This window comes from Helianthus annuus, chromosome 9 (assembly GCF_002127325.2).
Source record: "Helianthus annuus cultivar XRQ/B chromosome 9, HanXRQr2.0-SUNRISE, whole genome shotgun sequence".
NCBI classification, from domain to species: domain Eukaryota; kingdom Viridiplantae; phylum Streptophyta; class Magnoliopsida; order Asterales; family Asteraceae; genus Helianthus; species Helianthus annuus.
The window spans coordinates 17,431,926-17,456,261 of record NC_035441.2 but is presented as its reverse complement, the minus strand read 5'-3'; positions in this window follow the sequence as shown (position 1 = coordinate 17,456,261).

Here is a 24,336-nt window from a genome sequence, read left to right as displayed (position 1 = left end):
TACCGAATTTCCTCTGCAAAATTGTTTTCGGTACCAATTCAACACCCACTTTTTGGTGTTTTCATACGAGTAGTTTTAGTTCGATACGATACCAGTATTTTACGGAATTTTACTTTTAAATACTCGTACCATCTCGGTACCTGTACCGTATCGAACATTTTCGGTACAGGTACCGAGCGTATCCCTACTCATATATGTGTTGATGTACCATATTAGGTCTTAATGGATATGGACAATAGTGAATCATATATTTCTAATGAACGATGTACCATATTAGGCCTTAATGGATATGGACAATAGTGAATCATATATTTCTAATGAACTAGATTGGGCCTTAATGGATCATAGTGGATAATACTAGATCACACATGTCTTAATGGATCTCGATGAATTATAGTAGATCATACATGTGTTAATGGACCATATTGGGGCTTAATGGATCACAGTGACAAATAGTGGATCATATGTGTGTTAATGGACCACATTGGGCCTTAATAGATCACGATGAACAATAGTAGATCTTATATGTGTTAATGGGCCATATTAGGCCAAAATAGATCACAATGGCCAATTGTGGATCATACATGTCTTAATGGACTATATTGGGTCTAAATGAATCACGATGAACAATAGTAGATCATACATATTTTAATGGATCATATTGGACCTTAATGGATCACAATGGATAATAGTAGATCATACATGCGTAATAGACCATATGGGGTCTTAACACAACGAACAATCATATATCAAAATATTTTAATGGACCATATTGGGCTTTAATGCATCACAATGGACAATGTTAGATCATACATATCTTAATGGACCACAATAAACATAATAGATTATACATGTCTTAATGGAGAAAATTGGGCCTTGATGGATAACGATGAACAATGCTAGATCATATATGTGTTATGGACCATATTGGGCCTTAATGGATCACAATGAACAATAGTAGATCAAAATATATCAATGGACCATATTGGGCCTTAATGAATCACAATAGACAATGGTTCAGACTTCTTACTAGTTCAACACTTAGGGGCTGTTTGGCAACATCTGAATGGTTACGTGCTAAACCAGTAAGAGGGCTGAACCATTAAGAGCCAGTATAATGCTTAATTGTTCAGAGGCAAATGTCTAATCAATTCAGATTAGAGGTCTTAATCGTTCAGACTCTATATAACGCTTAACTATTCAGAGGCAAACGATTGAACCATTCAGACATCTGCTCGTGAAACAAACAGTCTGAACTATTAAGTGCTGAACCAGTAAGAGGTCTGAACCATTAAGAGCCTCATTAAGAGGTAAACAAACAGCCCCTAAATGATGCAGACATTTGCCTCTAAACGATTAAGTGTTATAATAAATTCATTTATAATTTTTAAGTTATGTAGTTCCTATGTATCCAAGGTACCACAATGAATTAATAACTTAATACACTTTAGAGTTCTGATCTCTTATCGATAGTGGAAAGTTCAAATGAGAAGAAATTTTTTGTGAGAAGAAAAAAGAATAAATTTCAACCAATAAGAATGCTTTATTTTACTTCATTTAATATAAGAATTTAATGTTACTATCAGGGTACATTGGTAAATCTACATAGCTCATTGATTTGTAGTCTTCCTCTTTAAAAACTAACTAAATTAAATTTTGAGTAAACTGCTATTTTGGTCCCTGTGGTTTGGCCAGTTTTGTCATCTTAGTCAAAATCTCAAACTTATTACATCTGGGTCCCTGTGGTTTGCATTTTGTTGCCATTTTAGTCCAAAACTCAAAATCCCTCATTTTTGACTGCTTGAACTCCCCTTTTTGTCTTTATATGCAGGGGTAGTTTGGTCATTTAATGTTCATTAAATCAATTTATTTATTAATAAATGAATTAATAAATATCTCTCATGTTATTCTAGAGAGAGAGAGAACCTCTCATTGTCTGCAAAGAATTTAAACAACTGTGTTTCTAGAGAGAGAAACATTCAACGCAAAATCTAGGGTTTGAATAAACACAGGATGAATGCGGTAGGTAGACACGGTCAAAGTCAAAGATCTGGTGCATCTGGAGTTCATCACCAGCGGCAATACTCCGATAACTTTTTGGAAGCCACATCTTCGTCGGCTAACGGCCGGTGGCTACAACCGCCTTCCAACGCTTTTTCTGTTAGTAAATTTTTCAGTTTTTTAATGTTTATTTGGTGTTTGAATTGTTTAGTTGTTCGAATATTGTTTAGATCTGGTTGTTTGTTGTTGTAGGTTAGGGTTATGAATTTGATTTGTGATTGATTTGGATTGTAGGCCTTTGGTTATCAAGGTGCTAGAATGTATGATAATAGTAGTAGGAATGTTGGTGTGCAAAGGTCGTTGAGCGGTGGGAGTGATTTGTTTGCTGAGGCGTTGACGCCACCGCGACAGAAGCACGGTGGCGGTGATGACAACAATGGATTTAGTCCTGGCTTGTTAGATCTCCGAGGTAAGTTCTTTGCCATTGTTGGATAAGTTGTCGTGTTGTTCTGATTTAGATGCATTCGTTTTAGTTTTATGCCCCAATTTCATGTATTTCTAAGTAGGAATCAAGAATCCATTAGCATTTGATTGTATCTGTTATTCTTAGGAAATTTTTATAACCATTGTGATGGTTAAACTAAAGTTTTTTTGTTTGTTAATATGCCGATAGGTGCCTGTAACCGGAACTTATGGTGCTCCGATGTATAACAGTCATTTAATGTTCTAAATCCACCTTATGTGGGTTTTTTAATAAATAAATTGATTTAATGAACATTAAATGACCAAACTACCCCTGCAGATAAAGACAAAAAAGGGGAGTTCAAACAGTCAAAAATGAGGGATTTTGAGTTTTGGACTAAAATGGCAACAAAATGCAAACCATAGGGACCCAGATGTAATAAGTTTGAGATTTGGACTAAAATGGCAAAACTGGCCAAACCACAGGGACCAAAATGGCAGTTTACTCTTAAATTTTTTGTAACTTATCTTCAAAATATATATTTTTCAAAAAAAAAATAATTTAAAGTGTAGGATAAATTACGAGTTGTGTAGGATAAATTTCAACGTGTAGGATGAATTTCGAAATATGTTTGATAACTTTGGATGTGTGTAGGCAAAAACAAGTTAGTGTGGAGGATACCAGTCTTTATAACAAATTAATTAGTCAAAAATAATAATAAATGAGACAAGTGAAAAAACTATTTAATGTTTTACAAAATTACCCTTTGTTATTTTTCTTCTTAATTAATTTTTTTTTTCAAATGAACCTTCCCCTTATCGCTAATCTTATATTAAATCATTGTCTCAATTAATTTGGTCTTTTCATTTAAGTCAGTGTTAAATGTTGATCAAGTCATTTTAATAATTTTTTTTATTTTTTTTGAATGACAAGTTTTTAATGTAAATAGTAATCAATGTTTAATTAATATAAAGGGAAAACGCCACATAAATGTAATCAAGTTTGTCAATTGTTCCAATTAAGTCATCTAAACTTTTTTTGTCCTTCTAAAGTAACTAAACTTTAATTTAGTGTTTCAATACAGTGTAATTACCAGGTCATCAGGTCATATATTTTTTTTTCTCTTATTTTTATTTTTTTAAATATCTAGATATTAGAAGATAGAATAATAATAACAATAAATCAGATTATAATAATATTGTAAAATATAAATTAAATAGAATGATGAAGCGAGACTTGACCTTGAAGACACCCACACACACCACCACTGCAACTCCCGCCTCTTGCCGCCGCCCCTAGGTCGCCGGCTGGAAGCCACCCGCAAGCAACCAAACACCGCCCGACAACACGCCTGCAACACCCATCTCAACCTTTTGTCACTTCTCTCTCTATCTACTCTGTTTCTTTTGAAGTTCCGGCAAGAACGGAGATTCTCCGGCAAACAGAAGCTACACCGTAACCCATAGTCGAACGCCATTAGTCTACATCTCCATCGCGTACCATCTTCGTCGACCACCAGTAACACCACAGAAACCTATAACCGTCGTTCTGCGATTTCCGACAACATTCAGTTTCCAGATCTGTTCAATTCCACAACTGAGGTGCTAAAATGATACGCTATAACTTACTTATGCATTTTTTTTATGTTTATAAGCATTTAAGAGAGCTTAATTGGTTGAATCAAAAGCATGTCTACGCAAGCTTTGGCCATTTGAGTACTGTTAGAATAGGAGATGAAGAAGACGAAATGGCCGCTGAATCTTAACTCTTAAGCATTTAAAATTACAAATATGATTTATTTATTTTGGCTCATTAAAGATTTAAAAAAAATCAATGGAACCTAGAGTTTCTTATTGGTAACCTGGTAACCTGATAATTACATAGTATTGGAACATCAAATAAAAGTGCAATGACTTTAAAGAGACAAAAAATGTTTTAGTGACTTAATTGGAACAACTAGTAAACTTGATTACATTTCTATAAAGTTACCCCTAATATAAATAATTATTTAAGTTGACTCTAGGGGTGCAAATGAGCTGAGCCGAGCTCGAGCTTGATTAACTTATGAGAACTCGAGCTCGAGCTCGTTTGTATTTTCTCAAACTCAAGCTCGACTCGGGCTCGGCTCGTTTATTATCTTTTAATTAATATATTAAATAAAAATAATATAAACAATATACTTTTTAGGCTTGCGAGCTCGATAAGTGAGGTTCGGGCTCATTTACTAAATAAACTTATTTTTAGGTTTGAGGTTGGCTTGTAAGCAAGTTTAAATAAGCTCGGCTTGACTCGGCTCGTTTACAATAAGGCTCGACGAGCCTAACGAGCTTCACATGCGAGTCTTGAACTCGGGCTCGATAAACAAACTTTATTTTAAGCTTAAGCTCGATAATGCTCAGGTCGTTTCAATCTTTTTCTCAAAAAGCTCACGAGCCGCTCGGCTTGTTTGCACCCGTTTGACTCCCTCCTACCAATATGTATATCTAGTGATCATGAATAATCAAAGTTTTAATTAAATATAAATAATATTAGTTGATTCCCTCCTACCAAATTGTTTCCACCAAATTGTAGATATCCATCCAATCAGCCCAAACACGTAAACACAATATCCAAACGCAATCTCCGTCCCTTTCTCTCTCTGTGTTTCAAACACACACAAACCCTAAATTTTGAACATTGATAAACAGTGATAAACAATCGGCAGAACGGTGGTTGTGGTCTAGTGCTGCAGGTGGTGGATCGGTGAGATTGACTACGATAACGGGTGAACTGTGATTGCCCAATATGGTCCATTAACGGCGATAACGGGTGAGGTTAGACTGTTTTCTACATCGTCTTTGTTATGCACGGGTTGTCAAAGAGGTTAAACAACACGCCTTCTTGATTCAAAAGTTTGTTAAAACTCTCATGAACCATCTATGGGTCGAAAATCCAAATACCTCCCTCGGTTGACATTTGAGCTTGATCACACTCATCTTTTCCCATATGAACTCCCAAAGTGGAGTTGGAAGCGGCTTTCAGAAACACTAGACAATTCTTGCTTCGAGCTTTCTCGGAATCGTCAGACATTTCACATAAATCGAATTTCAAAAAACCTTAAGGGTTCCTAGTTGGTATCAAGCGAACCACGATTGGGTCACTTAAGGAAGCAACACCAAAGGAACTTTGAGATTGTGCCATGTGATCGTTTCAAAACTTGAGATTTTTAATCATATTTTGCTTTTTGTGAACATTTTTATGTTTTTTGTTAGCTAGAGAAATGGTGTAGTCAAAACAATTCACCCAATACCTATTTATACCAATTTTTGGGGGCAAAATGGTTCATGAAAACCTTTGGAAGAGCTCGATAATGGCCGCTAGTTAATAGGTATTAGGTTTGTTTTCAAACAGTAATAACTGGTTATTAACGATTACAAAAAGTTTTGGTTAACCAGGCACAAACTCAAACTGATCACATCTTCAAAACCAAAAACCGGTTACAAACCTGAAAGGAGTCAGCCCAGAGTACACCAGTTAAGAACAAACTATAAAAAGTAAGGATAGATACACAACTCATATGGATATAGATTCATCACCAAATGAATCGTAGGGCTGTGATCTCTAACCAAAGATACAAATTAACCACCTGGGAGGAAACTCGTGTCTAAAAACATCACCCAATATTTCACGATTAAGCTACCATAGACTATTAGTTTTAACTAATAAATAAGTAAGATAAAATTAACATAAACATCTTCATTTCAAAAACTCTCTCCCCCGCTTTTTAATCCAATCATTCTTTACATAAGTGATAACAAGAGTTTTTTCTAGAGATAACCAACCCACTACCCATGTCTTTAAACATGGGTCAAACTAGTTAATAAATTACAAACAAATGCAAGATATTTATACACGTTATAAATAATTTAACGTTTAATTACACGTGGGGAGTTAGGTTTATTTTGTTTTTTTTGTTCACATTGGTTCTCACAATAAAGGTGGTTCTCAAATGAACCTTACCCTATATATATATTTATGTAGAACAATTTTTCTCGTAAAATGAGTTATTTATACACGTTATAAATAATTTAACGTTTCGTTACGTATTTAATTAAACTTTGTTTTTCGGACTTCGTATCACGTATGGGTTGACACTTGTCGTATTGGGCTTTGGGGGGCCGGAAGATAATTATCAATAGTTAATTAGTGTTTAGACTGTGGGGTATGGTGGGACAGGGGTTTGGGGGATGGGTTGACACATGAATTATGGGGCACCCAATACCGAAACCCAATTTCATAGGGGTATGGTGGGCGTGGCTGGGGTGGCGTGGCCAAGCCACATCATTATATATTTTTCTTAAATATATATATATATATATATAGAGAGAGAGAGAGAGAGATAGAGAGAGAGAGTTAGGTTAACATACAATATCGCTTATCGTATAATATGTACACACTCATCTCAGCCGTTAGATCTTCATCCCTCATTGAAATCACATGTTGGCTTTTTGTAACAATTTCGCATGTTTGTTTTTTAACATGCGAATTCATCAAAATTACCACATGAGAAATTGTTATAAAAAACGAACATTCGATTTCATCCAAATTATCACATGCGAAATTGTTAAAAAACCAACATGCGATTTCATCAAAATTATCACATGCGATTTCACATCGCGTACGTAGCGTACATTAAGGGATATTGTAGAATACACTTTCTCTATATATATATAAATCATTAAAAACTACATAAACATAAATAATAATTATAAAAACATAGTATCAAAATAAAAACAATCATTCTTCGTTTGAATCGTGGTCTTCGTCGGTTTCGAACCCAAGAATCGTTAAAACATGATCCACCAAATCAGATCGAAGGTTGTGATGTATATCCCTTGACTTGATCAAAAATTCATTTGTTGATTTATCTTCTTCTGTAACTGTTACATTATCTGGTTGGGGGTCATTGTCATCATAGTAGGTAACGACCGCTCTACTTTCGTCCTCCAAAATCAGGTTGTGAAAAATGATACACGCGTACAACACGTTTCCAATCTGATCCTTGTCCCATAGTCAACAAGGCGTTGCCAATATTCGCCACCTTTTCTTCAAAACACCGATCGCTCGCTCGATGTCTTTACGTGCAGCCATTTGGACAATGTTAAACTTTAATCTCTTTGGATCTATGGTACCGTGTTTTGTGAACGATTTTACGAAAACCCCCACTCCGGGTAAATCCCATCAACTAGGTAGTACCTATATACTTACTCAACCCTGTTTACAAAGAAACTTCCTTTGGGTCCTATACCATTTACCCGATCATTGAAAAGGGGCGAGTGGTTTATGATGGTAATATCGTTATGTGAATCTGGCATACCGAAGAACGCATGCCATATTCAAAGATCTTGGGACGCAACCGCTTCAAGCATGATGGCTGGCATCCCGTGATATCCACTCGTGTGAGCGCCTTGCCATGCGGTTGGACAAAGTTCCCAAGGTCATTTCATACAATCTAAACCATCTAGCATCCAGGGTAGCCCATGATAATCGACGTGATATTCCAATATTTGTTGCATGTCACCGAACGACGGCTTTCTCAAATATCTTTTCTTATGAAGTTCTAAAATACAAGAAGAAAAGCTGTGAAGATTTTCTCTAGCTACACATGCAGACATTTTAAAATAGTCATCCATAATGTCTGAACTATTGTCGTACGCTAACTGTCTAAGTGCGGTCGTGACATTTTGCCAAGTACTAAATCCTAATTGCCCGGTTACATCCGATTTTTGTTGGAAAAAATATACTTCTCCTCAAGATCCCTAGATATCCTTAAAAATAAGTTTCTACTCATATGAAAACCGCGCCTAAACATTTTTTCATCATACTTAGGTTCGGCTAAGAAATAATCGCTTACCAACAAATTGTTAGCGGTGTGCCGTTCACGAGCGATGTACCTCCTCCGTTTAGGTTTCGAAGTCTCTTCCTCGTCGTTTTCCACGATAGCTTTCACCACCGTCGCGATCGTTTGTAGAAATATTTCCGCACCATCGCCAGATGATGATGATTCACTTGAACTTTAAGAACTCATGGCAAGATTGTGTTTTATGTGTTTGATATTGTGTGAGAAAAATGTTAAATATCTTAGAGTATTTATATAGGAAAAAAAAATTTATTTTTTTTAATTCATGCCCAACGGCTAGCCCAAACGCCTAGTAGTCTTGGCCAACGGCGTTCCGCCATGTCATGTTCGTAGCCCCGCCCAACACCCGGGCTAAAACCTCCGCCAAAGTGGCCACGCCGAAACTCAAGCCCACCCGAGGTCATGACATGGACATTTGTACCCAACCCACGCCCCAACTTCCGCCCCATACCCCATATTCTTATGAGATAGAAGTTAACTAAATATTATATTTCATAATTATCTTTTACAACCACTTCTACAAATTTCACCCGCAAGCTAACTACTTAAGAGTTAGATGTTGCGATATATTCTAATTATTTTCACAACTGTTTTTCTTGGACTGTCCCAAAGATGCCTAGCCACAAAAACAAACAAAAGAAATAAAGCTGCTGCCTCTTTCTTTTGGTGATTTTAATCGACAAGATGCATATTTTTTTAACGTGACGGACTACTGGCCGTGTCATTAGTAGAACCATCAGTCATATCTAGCTTCACTAGGCAATGCCTATATACCATTTCAGGAAAAAAACTCAATAAATATCGGAAAACCCAACTTATATACACCCCAAAATGGCACTAGGCTATAAAGCCATGGACATAATTCAGCCCTTTTAATTCCCTTTCCCGATATATAGTCCGGCCAAAGCAAGGTCATCACACCTGCGTGGTTTCGTGTTCGTGTTTGTCAGTAACAGAGCTAGCCCATTAATTTAGGGGTATCACAAAAATAATCTTTTACCGTGCAACTATACAATAATAAAAAAAATTGTTTTGAGGCTTGGGCTATGTTTATCAATTGGGGGTGTCTTTCAATTATATTATACTTGATTTGGGCTTAATTATTATATACGTTTTGTGTTGTAAAAAGGTTTGATCTTATAAAAAATTTGGAACTTTAATAAATTAAAGTATCGTATTTTTAAGTGTATCCCCGGTATTTGTTCCATGGTATCTTTTGTATAAAATCGAAAAAACTACACTACGAAAACAGGGTTGAGCCGTAGCCCGTGATACCCCTCATTATATTATAACTCTGGTGTTCGTGTTCTAGAATCGTTTGTTGTATATCAGAGCGGTGTCTCATACGGTTAATTATAAACCACAAGGTATTTTTTTTTTGACAGGTGAACTTCTGTTGTGGTTATTCACATCCCCAAGTCGGGGACCCTAACCAAGATCTGACCCAGACTACGTTGTCTTAACCGGGCCCGCGTTGGGTCTATTCAGACTTGGCTACAGCTATCGCCCGGAACCGTACCACCTCCACACGAGATACCTCGTTGGAGTAATGGCCGGATAAAACCGGGGCCGCTCGGGCTCAAACATGCGCAACATTGGCTAACAAGCGCTTACCATCATTGCCTGGTCCCCACACCTTTCGCTACACCCGGGAGTCGAACTGGAGTCTCCAAGGAAACCAACCGGCCCAACTCTCAACTGAGCTTGGGTGGAGGATAACCACAAGGTATATTTAATCACATCACTAGATTAAGACAAATTGTGTACCGGATTTGTATGTTTGTAACCATGATCCTGTTCGGTTCACTTTTGGTGTTGATTATTTATATTTTAATCTATTATGGTTTTTTATTAATTACAGATTTAATTAATAAATATATGAAACACAATTTTGAGAAAGAGTAAAACGGACACCACTAAATTCCAACAGTAGTATTAGAGTCACGATTACAACATGCATATCAGAATCTGTTCTTTTAACCTGTTACAAATCTCAAACTTTATGTTGGTCAAAGTTTCAGATCTAGGTTATATTAGAGCAACAAATTATTTGGTTAAAGTTTTTTTTCTTATTTTAGTTGATTAAGATTTCTCGATTTATCTTAATTGTGTTTAAATATGTAAATCTAGCCAACCATGTTATTCTATATTTTGTTTATTATTTTTGGTTTCGTTATATGGTTTTGGTCCAATTTGTGGTTCAAAGTTGTAATAGAATAGGGTTTTTTATTTTTATATGTATTTTTGAAATATTATAAAGTCAAGATCCGGTTACAAAACTGAAGACAAAACAAGTTTTATGAAGTCAGTGGAAATAGCTCAAGACAACAAGATGCATCCAGGTCCATTATTTGTTGTTTTGTGTTTTGACCCCGTGACCTAGTTTAACCTGGCTCTAGCAAGGTCAACTGCTTTTTGGCCTTGTGCTTGCTTTATTTTTATAAATTGTTTTAACAATCCAGCCTCATACCAATTTTGTTTTTATAAAATAAATTGGTGTCACAATCAGAAAAATAACAAGTTGTAAAAATAAATAGTTTATTTTAAAAATAAATAATAACCACTAGATATTTGAAACTTAAAACAAGATTTTTTTTTAACTTTTTTAAAAATCATAACTTAATAGTTCTTAAAAACTATTACTTTTAATTGGTTACTCTAGTTGCAACAAACTTAGTTTTAATAGGTAATTAAGTGTCCTGAGAGTGGGAGATGAAAGGATTCCTCAAAATTTCATGACTAAATATATACTAAAATTGGTTTATACGACCCTATTTGGTAAATATTAAAATTAATAGTCTAGTGTCATCCTTATACAAGTTAAACTAGGAACGTAAGCCAAACCATCAATATTTGGAGCCACAACACCACACTTGATGCCTAGCTTATCCTTCCAAGGTGCAAGGGTGTCATAGACACATCCGACCCTTCCACAAGTACCTCTTTTTGGATGATTATTACTTTTCTCTCACGTCTGGAAACTAAAAGTGGACACAGATGAGGTTCGATACAAAGTCTACTTTTCCTACAATGTGTAGGAAGTGTTTTCATTACGACATGTGTCATCTATGGATTTATTACTAAACTGCATAAAGATAATTGGATAAATAACTTATTTATGAAAGATTTATCTCTTAGACAAAAAAAAGAGATTTTTAAAGAAACAATACATCTTGTAAGAATTCAAAATGATCATTCACTTATAATACAAAGAATGCATACTGAATTTCATCCGAATTATATACGTTGTTTTTTATTTCTTTTATGGTTATGTAACAATTAATACCCTTCCGCCACCACACTTTCCGCCTCCTAAACCCATACCCGCCTCCAGCATCAACCACTCATCCCCAAATCAACAACCCCCATCTACCAACACCCCACCGCCACCACTTCACACTGTTGTCGCCTTCACCAACCCCACCGCAACCATCACAGCTACCAACGCCATAATTACACCATCGCAACCATCGTTATAGTACAATACAAGACTAAAGCTTTTGAGCAGTTTCTGACTAGCAAACGCCCTTTCATGTATCCGTGTACCACTACTCGCCACCGCAACTACCGATTTGACCACCACTTGCCGCCACCATTTGAACCACTTGAGTCGCGCAGTAGCCGTCTCCTTTCGTCGTAACCACTGTAGCACCTTTGCTCACCGGAGCTTTCTACAACGTGCAACCATCACGAAATTGTGAACAACAACCATTCTTATCTTCCGATCCGTTCATTGATACTCAACTTTTGTTCATCAGTTTCATTTATTTTATTTATTAATTGTTTGGTATTCTTGATTTGTATTATTTCCATATGTTTGATATGAGATCTGGTGAGAGGGTGGTAGTGGTGGTTTAATTTGTGTTTCAAACAAAAAAACGAGAATAAGTAACATATGTAACACCCAAAAGTGCATAAAGAAAAAAGGGTTCGAGTTCACTCACAAATCGTGTTAAGTAATTAACATAGTCTTGGATTGGATTGAAGGGAGCGCTGGAAAGTTAGTCTGATTACAGAACGATAGCATAAGCGATGAACAGTGCCTTATACGGTGTCGCGTGACTGTGTGACGAGTGGTCATTCGATCAGATGACAATCCGGACGGATGGTCATTCGATCGGATGACAATCCGGACAGATGGTCATTCGATCGGATGAGAATCCGGACGGATGGTCATCCAGTCGGATGGCCATTCGATCAAATTGGCATTCGTTTAGGATGGATGGGTTTGTGTATGATGGCTTTGAAATTTTCGTTGTAGCATTTTAAAAATAGAGAAGTATCTCTACCTTTCACGTCGTCCTATCGAACGGTCGTCCGGTCGAACGGTCGTCCAGTAGGATGGTCGTTCGCTCGGATGGCGACCCGTCCAGTGAGACACTTCATAGAGAACAACTTCACAGCATGGTGGTCATTCGATCGGATGGTCGTCCGATCGGATGGCAATCCATTTGTTTACTGTTATGCATTGAAAATTTATAAAATGTTAAGTGTTGAGACCACAAGTCATCCGATCGGATTGTCGTTCGCTCGGATGGCAATCCGATCAGACGGCAATCGGTTCAACAACCTGATCGCTTGAAACTCAAAATATTTTGCTATGTTCTGAAAAGTTTGCGGTTTGACCGAGACGGTATGACAAAGTGTTAAACAACGAAACCCCATCAAATCCGAGTCATCCGATCGAAGTGGGAATCACCCCATCCCGTTCAGTTAACTATTAGTGACAGTTGTTCATGTTCAACCCATGAATCGGTTGTCTCTTTGATAGAAATCAGTTCCCAGACCGACACTTCACTAAAGAATGAGTAAGAGGCCTGAATGAGCTCCCATTCTATCGGTTTTGAGTGCAAGAGTCTAAAAGAAAGTAGAAGAAAAGTTGTGAAATCATGTTTCAACTCTTTTAATGTTGAAAATGTTTAGATCTAGGCGAAATCAGTGCTTAAACATGTTGAAATCCTTTAGATCTGAGTTGTTCTTGGTGGAATGAAGTCAAATCTTGAAGTTCATAAGAACCCCATGATGACATCACTCTAAAACACCTCAACCTAGTCGATTTCATGGTGAAAAGTTAAGATTCAAAGGTGAAAAGGATGAAGATGTGTGTGTAGATCATAGAAGTACAAGATTTGAGTTCAAAACTTACAAGAATCGCGAGAAATCGAGAGAATATAGCCAGAGATGTCGAAGGTTCGGAGGAGAGCTGTCACATCACTGTTCATGATGTGACAGGTGCTATTAATAGGTGAGTATGGAGAAAGGCAGTGCACAGGTGACGGATCGGAGGGCAGTCCGATCGGATATCATCCGTACGGATGACCATTCAATCGAACGTCTCCGGCGAGTTGAGTTTCGATGTTTCGTTTCGTGCGTTGAGCGTTGCGTTGCAATGCGTTTAAGCTAGTGTTGATTAAGCGATGCGATAGATTCATGATAGTCACACAAATAACATAACTAATACACAACAATATAAATAAACTTGCGTTTCCAGTCGGATTCTCATCCGATCGATTAACCTCCACAAACATATAATAAGCATGCACAAGTAACACTTAGATAACACATACGTAAACAATATATAGAACCTATAATTCAAGTTGCGATGCGATTAGTGATAAATAGATTAGCGATTAACATCGATTAAATGCGATTATTATAGATACTCCACATAATTCAACTAAAGTACATAAATTAAAAAAATAGATTACAAGTCAAAGTGTACAATCAATAGTTGAGCAAGGAGTGACACGTCACAATTAGCAATATTTTCTTCCTTTGACTTTGACTTTGACTTTACTTGTACTTTGACTTCCAAAATGCGGGTTGTTACAGAAATCAGCTAGGACTTGCCCTTTAATTGCTGCTCTTGGCTTATAAATTAGGTTGTGCCTAGCTAATTCGATAGCCCACTTGGCAAGTCGGCCAGAGATCTCAGGCTTGGAGAGGATTTGCCCGATCCTGTAGTTGGTCACCACAGTGATAGCATACCCTGCAAAGTATCGGCGCAGTCGCCTGGAGGCATGTACCAGTGTAAGGACCAATTTCTCCATGATGGAGTATCTTGTCTCCAGGTCATTGAGCATCTTGCTCACATAATAAATTGGCGTTTGAACCACCTCTCTGTCCACGATGAGTACCGCATCTACAGCCTTGTCTGAGGCGGACAAGTACATGGTGAGTGGTTCCTTTTCGCGCGGTGCGGTGAGAGTGGGTAGCTGAATCAAACACTCCTTCATTTCTCAAAAAGTGCGTTCTACTTCGGCAGTCCATTGGAACTGGTCTTTCTTCAAGCAGTTGCGCAAGGTGCTGATAAAAGGAAAAGATTTGTCCACGTGGTTGACCAAGAATCTGTTAAGCGCGCCCAGCCGCCCGCTAAAGTTTGCATCTCTTTTATCGAAGATGGCGATGGCATGCGCTCAATCGCCTGCACCTTTTCTAGGTTGACCTTGAACCCATCTTTTGTGACGATAAATCCAAGGAATTTCCCCTCTTCCCTTCCAAACAAGCATTTCCCCGGGTTAAGCTTCATGTTAATATTTTGCAGAGTTTGGAATGTCCTCTCAATATCTTGGAGCATGTTGTCCTCCTCCATGCTCATAATGACGAGGTCGTCCATGTAAATTTTGACACTTTTGCTGATTTCTTCACCAAACGTGTCGTCCATCAATTTTTGATAGGTTGCGCCTGCATTGCGCAAACCAAACGACATTTTCGTGTAAGAGAAATTTCCCATAGGTGTGCGAAAAGTCGTTTTATCCTCATCCTCTAATTCCATTTGTACCGGATGGTACCCTTTATAACAGTTGAGGAAGCACTTCCATCTGAATGGTGCGAGATTGTCGACTTTTTCTTCGATCTCCGGAAGTGAGTAACAATTCTTGGGGCAAGCTTTGTTAAGGTCTTTGTAATCTACGCACATTCACCATCCCCCGCTTGCTTTTTCTACCATAACCGGGTTTGCCAACCAGGTTTCGTATTTGACTTCCCGCAATATCCCTTCGGCGAGCAGTGCTTTAACCTGCTCTTTCATTGCGCTATTCTTTGCGGGTCCCAGATTACGTCTTGCCTGGACCACGGGCTTGATACCTGGTAAGGTACTCAAGTAATGTTGCTCTATGTCGCGTGGGAATCCTGTCATATCTATTGGAGTCCAAGCGAAGATGTCTTTGTTCCTTAAGAGCAGTTGCTTCAAGTGCGCTTTTACATTATTCGACAAGGTGTGCCCCAAGGTGATCGTTTGTTCGAGGTACTTTGCGTTTAGTACCAATTTCTCTAGTTCTGTGCTGGGGGTTAGCCTTGCCGCTTTAGCCGGACGTAGTTCGTCCTTTGACATAACCTCTTTGACGGTCCTAGATGATCGTAATCTCTATTTCGGTTGGGAAACAGATTGCAGAGTGGGGAGTGAACATGATCATGTTGAAGTCGCCCTGTGCTTCCTTGCCGAAAAGTACGTCATATCGGGAGGTATGGGGTTTGACCATAAAATTAACATCTTCCGTCTGCGTGTACCTACTATCTGTGAGGCGCTCCGGAAAAGTGATTTGGCCAAAGAGGAACACTGTTTCCCCTGCAAACCCAGCCAAAGGGTATTCTGCCGGCTACAACTGATACTTGTCCTCCTAGTCGAACCGTTTGAAGCACTGTTTGTATATGGTGTTGGAGGTACTGCTCGGGTCTATAAATAGACGCTCGGTGCAATAATGTGCCAAGTAGCCGGTGATTACGACGGTTCTTGCCTAGCGGTCCACCTCGTACTCGGGGAAAAATGACTTGTTCGCCGCGCCAGTCGTCGTCTTGCCCCTCTTAGCCGCCTTTCGCGGTTGCCTATGGCCCCCACTAATCATGTGGGTGGTTTCCATATACTTCAATTTTTTGTTGTCGGAGGTTCCCTTGTAGTGAAGGGTTATGCGCTTAGTTTGCTACGGAGCATGTGGCAACAGATGTTGCAGTTTCTCCTCTTTGAGGGCACGTGCGTTCTCCAGCCGGAGACTAAAATAGTTGTTGGTAGTGTGGCCAGTGTCTTTGTGGTAGTCACGATACTGGTTGAGGTCCTACCCTTTTCTGGACTTCATTGTTAGGGCAAGTTTCAAGTTACCTTCTTCTGTAAGAAGAACGTCCCTTGGCGAATTGGTGACCTCGGTCCAGTTGCGTTCACGAGTCTCTTTCTTTGGTGCCCTTTGGTCCCTTTGGGCATTGATCGTCGACCTAGCGTCCGACTGAGACCCATGCGAATCATACGATTTGAAGTCGTGGTCGCGGTTCCACGAGCTCTGTTGCACTTATTGTTGTTGCGCCTTGGTTCTTGGTGGGAAGATGGCCCTTCTGCGGGAGAAGGGCGATCTTTGCTTGAATTGGGCCTTAAGGACCGCTTTCTTTGGGCATACGTCATGACCGCCGTCATGATGTCGTCCCACTTTTTTGGCAAGCCTTCCTTGCCGGAGATCGTTTTAATCATTTTATTGTTTTTTACCACCCTGATGAAATGACTGAGTGCAAGTGCGTCTGGTAACTCACCGATCTAAAGACACTCTTGGTTGAAACGGGTAATGTCACGGCCCCCGCGCCCGGTTTGACCCGGTCCAGGAGCCGCGGGACAGGAAACCTGCGGTATTTATGTTTACAGCGGAAGTCTTAACAGGATCGTTTTAAAGTTTGAAAATGTCCGAGTATTATTTATTTACATTTCAGGATAAACCCCGTAAATTTCATAATTTTATTATTTACAAACATGTTTATTTATTTATTTGAGCCACTACTTCAAGCTTGATGGTGCTCCGTAGCACGTGTACTGAATTCACAGTATGTCACATGAAACATGTTGTAAAAAGGTTTTGTCAGTGGGGAAATACTGAGTGAATCATTCAGTTTGCTAAACGACACATAGTTATTAATTACAGCATAAGATCGATTACGATGGCAGTATCTTATTTTATATCTGGCCTTGCCACCCGTGTGACGATGGTCATACCACTATTGGGTCCAGTCACCCAATTAGTGACGTTTTGTCACTGCTAGGTCTTGTAGCCTAACCCCTGTTAGGGCTTATTGCCTAACCGTGAAAAATTAGTAATGCGCACAATACCCCACTAGCCAGCGGTCAAGATAACCACGACTTAATCCCTGTAATTATAACATTTTGAAAATAGCTTTGGAGTATTGTAAAACAGTTTGATAAAAAGGGAATGACTCACATTGCAGATTTAACGGGCAAGATATAAGCCTACTGATTAGCCTTGATTACCCTAATTCAAACAATAAGGCGTACACGCAAACGGGTTAGTGATCAATACAGCATTTACGATAACTCACGAGATCAAATTCTCACAACGAATGACAAAGTGCAATACTTAAACTCATTCATCGAATTAACGACGAACGACAAAGTATGATACTTAAACTCATTCATCGAATTGACGAACGACAAAGTATGACCCTATGTGGGCGGCACTTAAACATTCTTTGGATATATTGATCTCGGAAAATGAATCGTAATAGCGATTGAGTAGTTACCCTGATTGCGGCAGCACCTCGTGATCGTGTGTGTTTAATTTGTGATATAAGAGCCTAAACTCGACGTACAGAACGAATTTGGCCGATGTTTTAACACCTCTGTGCAAGTGCCAAGGTCGGCTATTTATAGCTGAAATTTCAACATGCTTACGGATCGTATGCCTAACCCCTTACGGTCTGTAAGGAAACCTGGTCAGCTTACGGTCCGTAAGGACCTACCCTTACGGTCCGTAAAGGATTGGAACCGACTTATAGGTTGCCACGCGTGGGACTAGCCTAGATGAGTCAGTGAAATGGGCCAATCAGACTTCTACAACGTTTTATTTAGATAAATGATCAACTAGGGTTTGCCCCCCTTGAGTTTTAGGGGCCCTGATCCTGATTCCGATTATTCTGAAAATTTTAGGGTTTGTGCAGAATCACTTAGGTGTCTTAATTAGGGTTTTCTTATCAACTAATTATCGCCCTAATTACTGATTTTGGTGACAGTTGTTACATCCTCCCCAACTTAATAAAAATCTCGTCCTAGAGATTTATTGGAATAGATGAGGGTATTATTGCTTCATCTCTGATTCTAGTTCTTAGATATATTTGGGTTTTCCCCTTTTTAAGTTCCCCTAACGCTAGTTATTTAGGTGTAAGAAACTTGACTCTTCTATCTTCTATCCGGAGTGGCTTCTCTACGAACTTTAACTTTTCGTTTACTTCTTCCTTCTGAGGAGATATCACCAGGGATTTGTCTGCTAACTATTTCTGGAGATTGGATACATGAAACACATCATGTACTTTTTCGAGTAGTTGTAAATGATAAGCTACTGGTCTTATTTTGTTGGATTACTGGAAGTGGTCCTACTTACTTTAAACTTAGCTTTCCTTTCTTACTAAATCTAATAATTCCTTTCTAAGGAGATACTTTCCTTATGTTTAATACTTGTTGCTCACATATGTATCTCAAATTCTTATGACTTGTATAGATAGTAAACTTACCTCTTTACAGATAATGTTTCCTAATCTTAAGGGTAAATTTATGGCTTCAATTGTTTCAGATTTACAGGTGAAATGGCTTTCTTCGCGCTTCTGCAATTGCCTTGATGCATACACAATTACCTTTTTTTTTTGGCGTTGCATTATCCTACCTCTAGCTTTGTATACTTTAAAACCTTCTGTTGAATTGGAACCCTTGTTAATTTATGCTGTAAGATCCTAAAGGCTTTTTCTGATTTTAGGTTCTTATTCAACCTTAACTGTTTTAGCTTAGTTAGGGATATATCTTACTTAGAGACATATTCCAAATAAACTGTCTACGGTATCTGTCTAAATTTACAGAATTCCTAATTTCTCTTTTTAGGGATTGCGGAATCTTCCATTTAGTAATTTGCTGCTATCTTAGCAGGATCTAAGTGAATACCTTTAAGATTTACCATGTGTCCTAAGAATTGCATTTCTTGAAGCCAGAATTCATATTTTGAGAATTTGGCATATAGCTTTTCTATTCTTAACAAGGTTAAGAGTGCATGTAAATACTTACAATAATCCTCCTGACTTTTGGAGTAAATAAATATATTGTTAATGAAAACAATTACCAATTTATCAATTATGGTTTACATATTCTGTTTATCATGTCCATAAATGCTGGTAGAGCATTTGTTAATTCGAAGGGCCTGATTGTAAATTCGTATTGCTCATACCTAATTCTGAGAGCGGTTTTAGGTATGTTTTCTTCTTGTTCTTTCAACTGATGATATCTAAAATACAAATATATCGTAAAAAACTACCTAGTGTTCTAAAGTTAATCAAATAGATCCTTAATTCTAGGTAATGGGTATCGATTCCTAATTGTAACTTTGTTTAATTTCCTATAATCGATATACCTTCTCCTTGACCCGTCCTTCCTATTTACAAACGACACTGAAGCTTTATTATAAAGAATTCGAGCGAGGTTTGTTATTTAATCAATCTATTCCTATAACATCGAATCCGGCTAATTTTATTGATAACAAGTTGGCAGAAAATTTTACGTCTTATTAATTCTATCTTTGCTTCTTGCAAAATATTATTTATTCTAACGGATTTTTTTTTTACATCTACCGTTTCAACTGTAACGGTCGGCCTAAGGTTGGTTAAAGGTAAATTAAGGATTTGGCAAAATGAAGTATTTTTAAAACTTTGGTTTATATTAGAGTCAAATAATAGTTTTGCCTAATCGTCGGGAACTAAAACGTACCAACTATGATGTCAGGAATTAGTTCAGCTTCCTGGGTGGTTAATTGAAAAGTTCTTGCGTTTTTCTTGGTAGTCCCTTCTGCAGGTTCACCTTCTCGTTTGTTGGGTTGCCTAATTTCGGACAATTTGTTCTGTAATGAGCGGTTTCTCCACAGTTGTAGCAGGTTATTGCCTTCTTTTTTCCTGCAATCCTCTTCTCGATGTCCTGGAATTTTGCAGAAATTGCAGCATCCTTTGCATTTTCCAAAATGCTTTCCCTTGCAGGTATCGCAAAATGGAATGGTAGGAAATCGCCCGGTTCCTCTTTTCCTGAGATTGCTATTATTACCAATATGAAATTCTTGGGAAATTTTCTGGGCTAACTCCTTCCTCTTATTTTCTTCCCGAGTGCGTACCAGTCCATCAGTTAGAGTGTTAGCTAATTCTATCGCATCGTCAATTGTGCGGGGTCTCGCAGCTTTGACAATATCACGAATTTCGCTAATCAAACCCCATATGTAGCGAGATATAAGTACCGGTTCCGGCGAAGCCAGAGTAGGTACAATTCTGGCATACTCAAAGAATTTTGAAGTATACCCTCGACAATCTACATCCACCATTCAGTGACTTAAAAACTTGTTTGCCATTTGCTCTTTCTCATAATCGGGACAGAATTTCCTTTCTATTAATCGCTTAAATTCTTCCCAACCCATGGCATAGGCTACGTCACTTCCTTTGGCTTGTAACACTGTATTCCACCATTCTAATGCTTCTTCCTTGAAAAGGTACGAAGCGTACATAACCTTATCTTCCTCAACACATTTACTTATTCTGATCACCGCCTCGGTTTTCTCCAACCAACGCAGTGCCGCAGTTGCCCCTTCATTGCCTGCGAACTCTACAGGTTTACAGGCAAGGAACTCCTTATAAGTGCAACCAGGCGTTGCAGCTTTCCTTTTCTTAGGGAGCAGAGCTTGTTGCGGTTCATCATTATGATTAACATGATCATTACCTCCGTTTACGCTATTACTGAAATTATCTTCAGAAATACGTTTGCTAGGAATGATTTGCTGTGGTTCTACGGGATTTTTAACAGCAGTGACAATTGCGGGAATAGCGTTGGCTATCCCTTGAGCAATCATTGTTGGAATAGTATTGGCTATTCCTTGAGCAACGATATTTTCTATATCCTGTCTAATCATATATTGACCCCCTGATTGTTGCTCAGATTGATTACCCTCGTTAACTGGTTCATTATTAGCGTTTTCCATTGGATAACTAATTTATAGATAAATAATTAGTATATAAGGAAATAATCCAATGTTACACTTAATTGCACATAATCACGTAAACGAACCCAAACTTGTAAATGTTCTAAGATTTTCATTAGATCATGCTTCTATATACAACTATTTTATTTTCTATGCCAATTTTACTATTACTATTACATAATCACAATTGCATAAATTCCCGGTCCTTTCGTTAAATAATAATCTAGTAACGGTGTTTCCTTGGATCGTATTTCCAGGAGATTTGTTTTCCTATCTCTTGGATCCTATTCCCAATATTTATTAGTTCTTGGTCAAACTGGCGGAGTCTAACTGTATTCTTGTTACTCTGAGGTGGATTTGGTAAAGGTTTCAGTTGGAACTGAGGAAAAAGCTTATAGGGATTGTTTTGTAACTGTATTTCATGAGTCAAACATTCGTCTATGTCGAAAGGTCGTGAGTGGATTGAAGGGTTCAGAATAGCTGGTTCTAAGTTCATTGATAGTCGTGCTTCATTAACAGTCTTGATAGTACTATAGTCTGTTAATGTAAGATCTAATTCTTCTTGAGATGGTAACCCCTTAATTTGCCTAGAACTTTCTTCAATTTCGGTTTTCTTAGGTTCGAGAGGTAAAGCATTAAACTCTATAGGTTCTTCTATGTCTGGTATATATCTATTAAAATCTCTAGAGACTTCTGTTCTTACTGGATAGAGATTTAAATTCTGAAGGGCATCAGACAAATCACTCATTCTGTTTACACACAATTATTATGTCAGAATTTATAACAATTTTGATAGAAATACGTGTTTAATTATCCGAACAACTAGAATTTTAAAGCATCCTAGGTTTTATTTATAAATTTATTTATTTACTGAAATAAGGCTTCTAGACTTGTAAAGGCACTAAAATTTTAGTTTAATTTATTTGCTAAACATATAAAATCTGTTCCATGCTATATGCAATTAATCAGATAATAAAACACATAATCACAAAATAGCAATTTAATTAAATTAAGTATTTTCTAAATACTTAATAGGCTTAAATCAGTGGCTTGATCAGTGGCTCTGATACCACCTCTTTCCTGTCACGGCCCCCGCGCCCGGTTTGACCCGGTCCAGGAGCCGCGGGACAGGAAACCTGCGGTATTTATGTTTACAGCGGAAGTCTTAACAGGATCGTTTTAAAGTTTGAAAATGTCCGAGTATTATTTATTTACATTTCAGGATAAACCCCGTAAATTTCATAATTTTATTATTTACAAACATGTTTATTTATTTATTTGAGCCACTACTTCAAGCTTGATGGTGCTCCGTAGCACGTGTACTGAATTCACAGTATGTCACATGAAACATGTTGTAAAAAGGTTTTGTCAGTGGGGAAATACTGAGTGAATCATTCAGTTTGCTAAACGACACATAGTTATTAATTACAGCATAAGATCGATTACGATGGCAGTATCTTATTTTATATCTGGCCTTGCCACCCGTGTGACGATAGTCATACCACTATTGGGTCCAGTCACCCAATTAGTGACGTTTTGTCACTGCTAGGTCTTGTAGCCTAACCCCTGTTAGGGCTTATTGCCTAACCGTGAAAAATTAGTAATGCGCACAATACCCCACTAGCCAGCGGTCAAGATAACCACGACTTAATCCCTGTAATTATAACATTTTGAAAATAGCTTTGGAGTATTGTAAAACAGTTTGATAAAAAGGGAATGACTCACATTGCAGATTTAACGGGCAAGATATAAGCCTACTGATTAGCCTTGATTACCCTAATTCAAACAATAAGGCGTACACGCAAACGGGTTAGTGATCAATACAGCATTTACGATAACTCACGAGATCAAATTCTCACAACGAATGACAAAGTGCAATACTTAAACTCATTCATCGAATTAACGACGAACGACAAAGTATGATACTTAAACTCATTCATCGAATTGACGAACGACAAAGTATGACCCTATGTGGGCGACACTTAAACATTCTTTGGATATATTGATCTCGGAAAATGAATCGTAATAGCGATTGAGTAGTTACCCTGATTGCGGCAGCACCTCGTGATCGTGTGTGTTTAATTTGTGATATAAGAGCCTAAACTCGACGTACAGAACGAATTTGGCCGATGTTTTAACACCTCTGTGCAAGTGCCAAGGTCGGCTATTTATAGCTGAAATTTCGACATGCTTACGGACCGTATGCCTAACCCCTTACGGTCTGTAAGGAAACCTGGTCAGCTTACGGTCCGTAAGGACCTACCCTTACGGTCCGTAAAGGATTGGAACCGACTTATAGGTTGCCACGCGTGGGACTAGCCTAGCTGAGTCAGTGAAATGGGCCAATCAGACTTCTACAACGTTTTATTTAGATAAATGATCAACTAGGGTTTGCCCCCTTGAGTTTTAGGGGCCCTGATCCTGATTCCGATTATTCTGAAAATTTTAGGGTTTGTGCAGAATCACTTAGGTGTCTTAATTAGGGTTTTCTTATCAACTAATTATCGTCCTAATTACTAATTTTGGTGACAGTTGTTACAGGTAACGAAGGCTTCCAAGCTTTCGTTATTTCCTCGCCAGATATTCATGACATCGGAAGTACTGGGAGGGCGACGTCGCTGCTGGCTAAAATGTGCAAGAAATTTCCCTTGCAAGTCTTCGAATGACGCCAGTGAGCCCACTTGCGAAGAATCAAACCAGGCCCATGCAGTTCCTGTAAGCGTCTTGACAAACAAATGGAACCCCAACGGGTGCGACCAGCCGCCGACGTGACCGACGCTGATGAAAATGGCCATGTGGTCGTCGGTATTCGACAACCCAGTGTACTTGCCCACACTGGGCGGAAGTTTAGCTCTCGCGAGTGGGGTTAAGGCAATCTCCTTGACAAATTTGGAGTTGCCAGCTGCTGATTTCTGTCTATAGACCGACCGGTGATCGTGCTTTACAGCGCAATCGTATGTTGTGCGGGGTTGCACCGGGGCGTAGTAGTC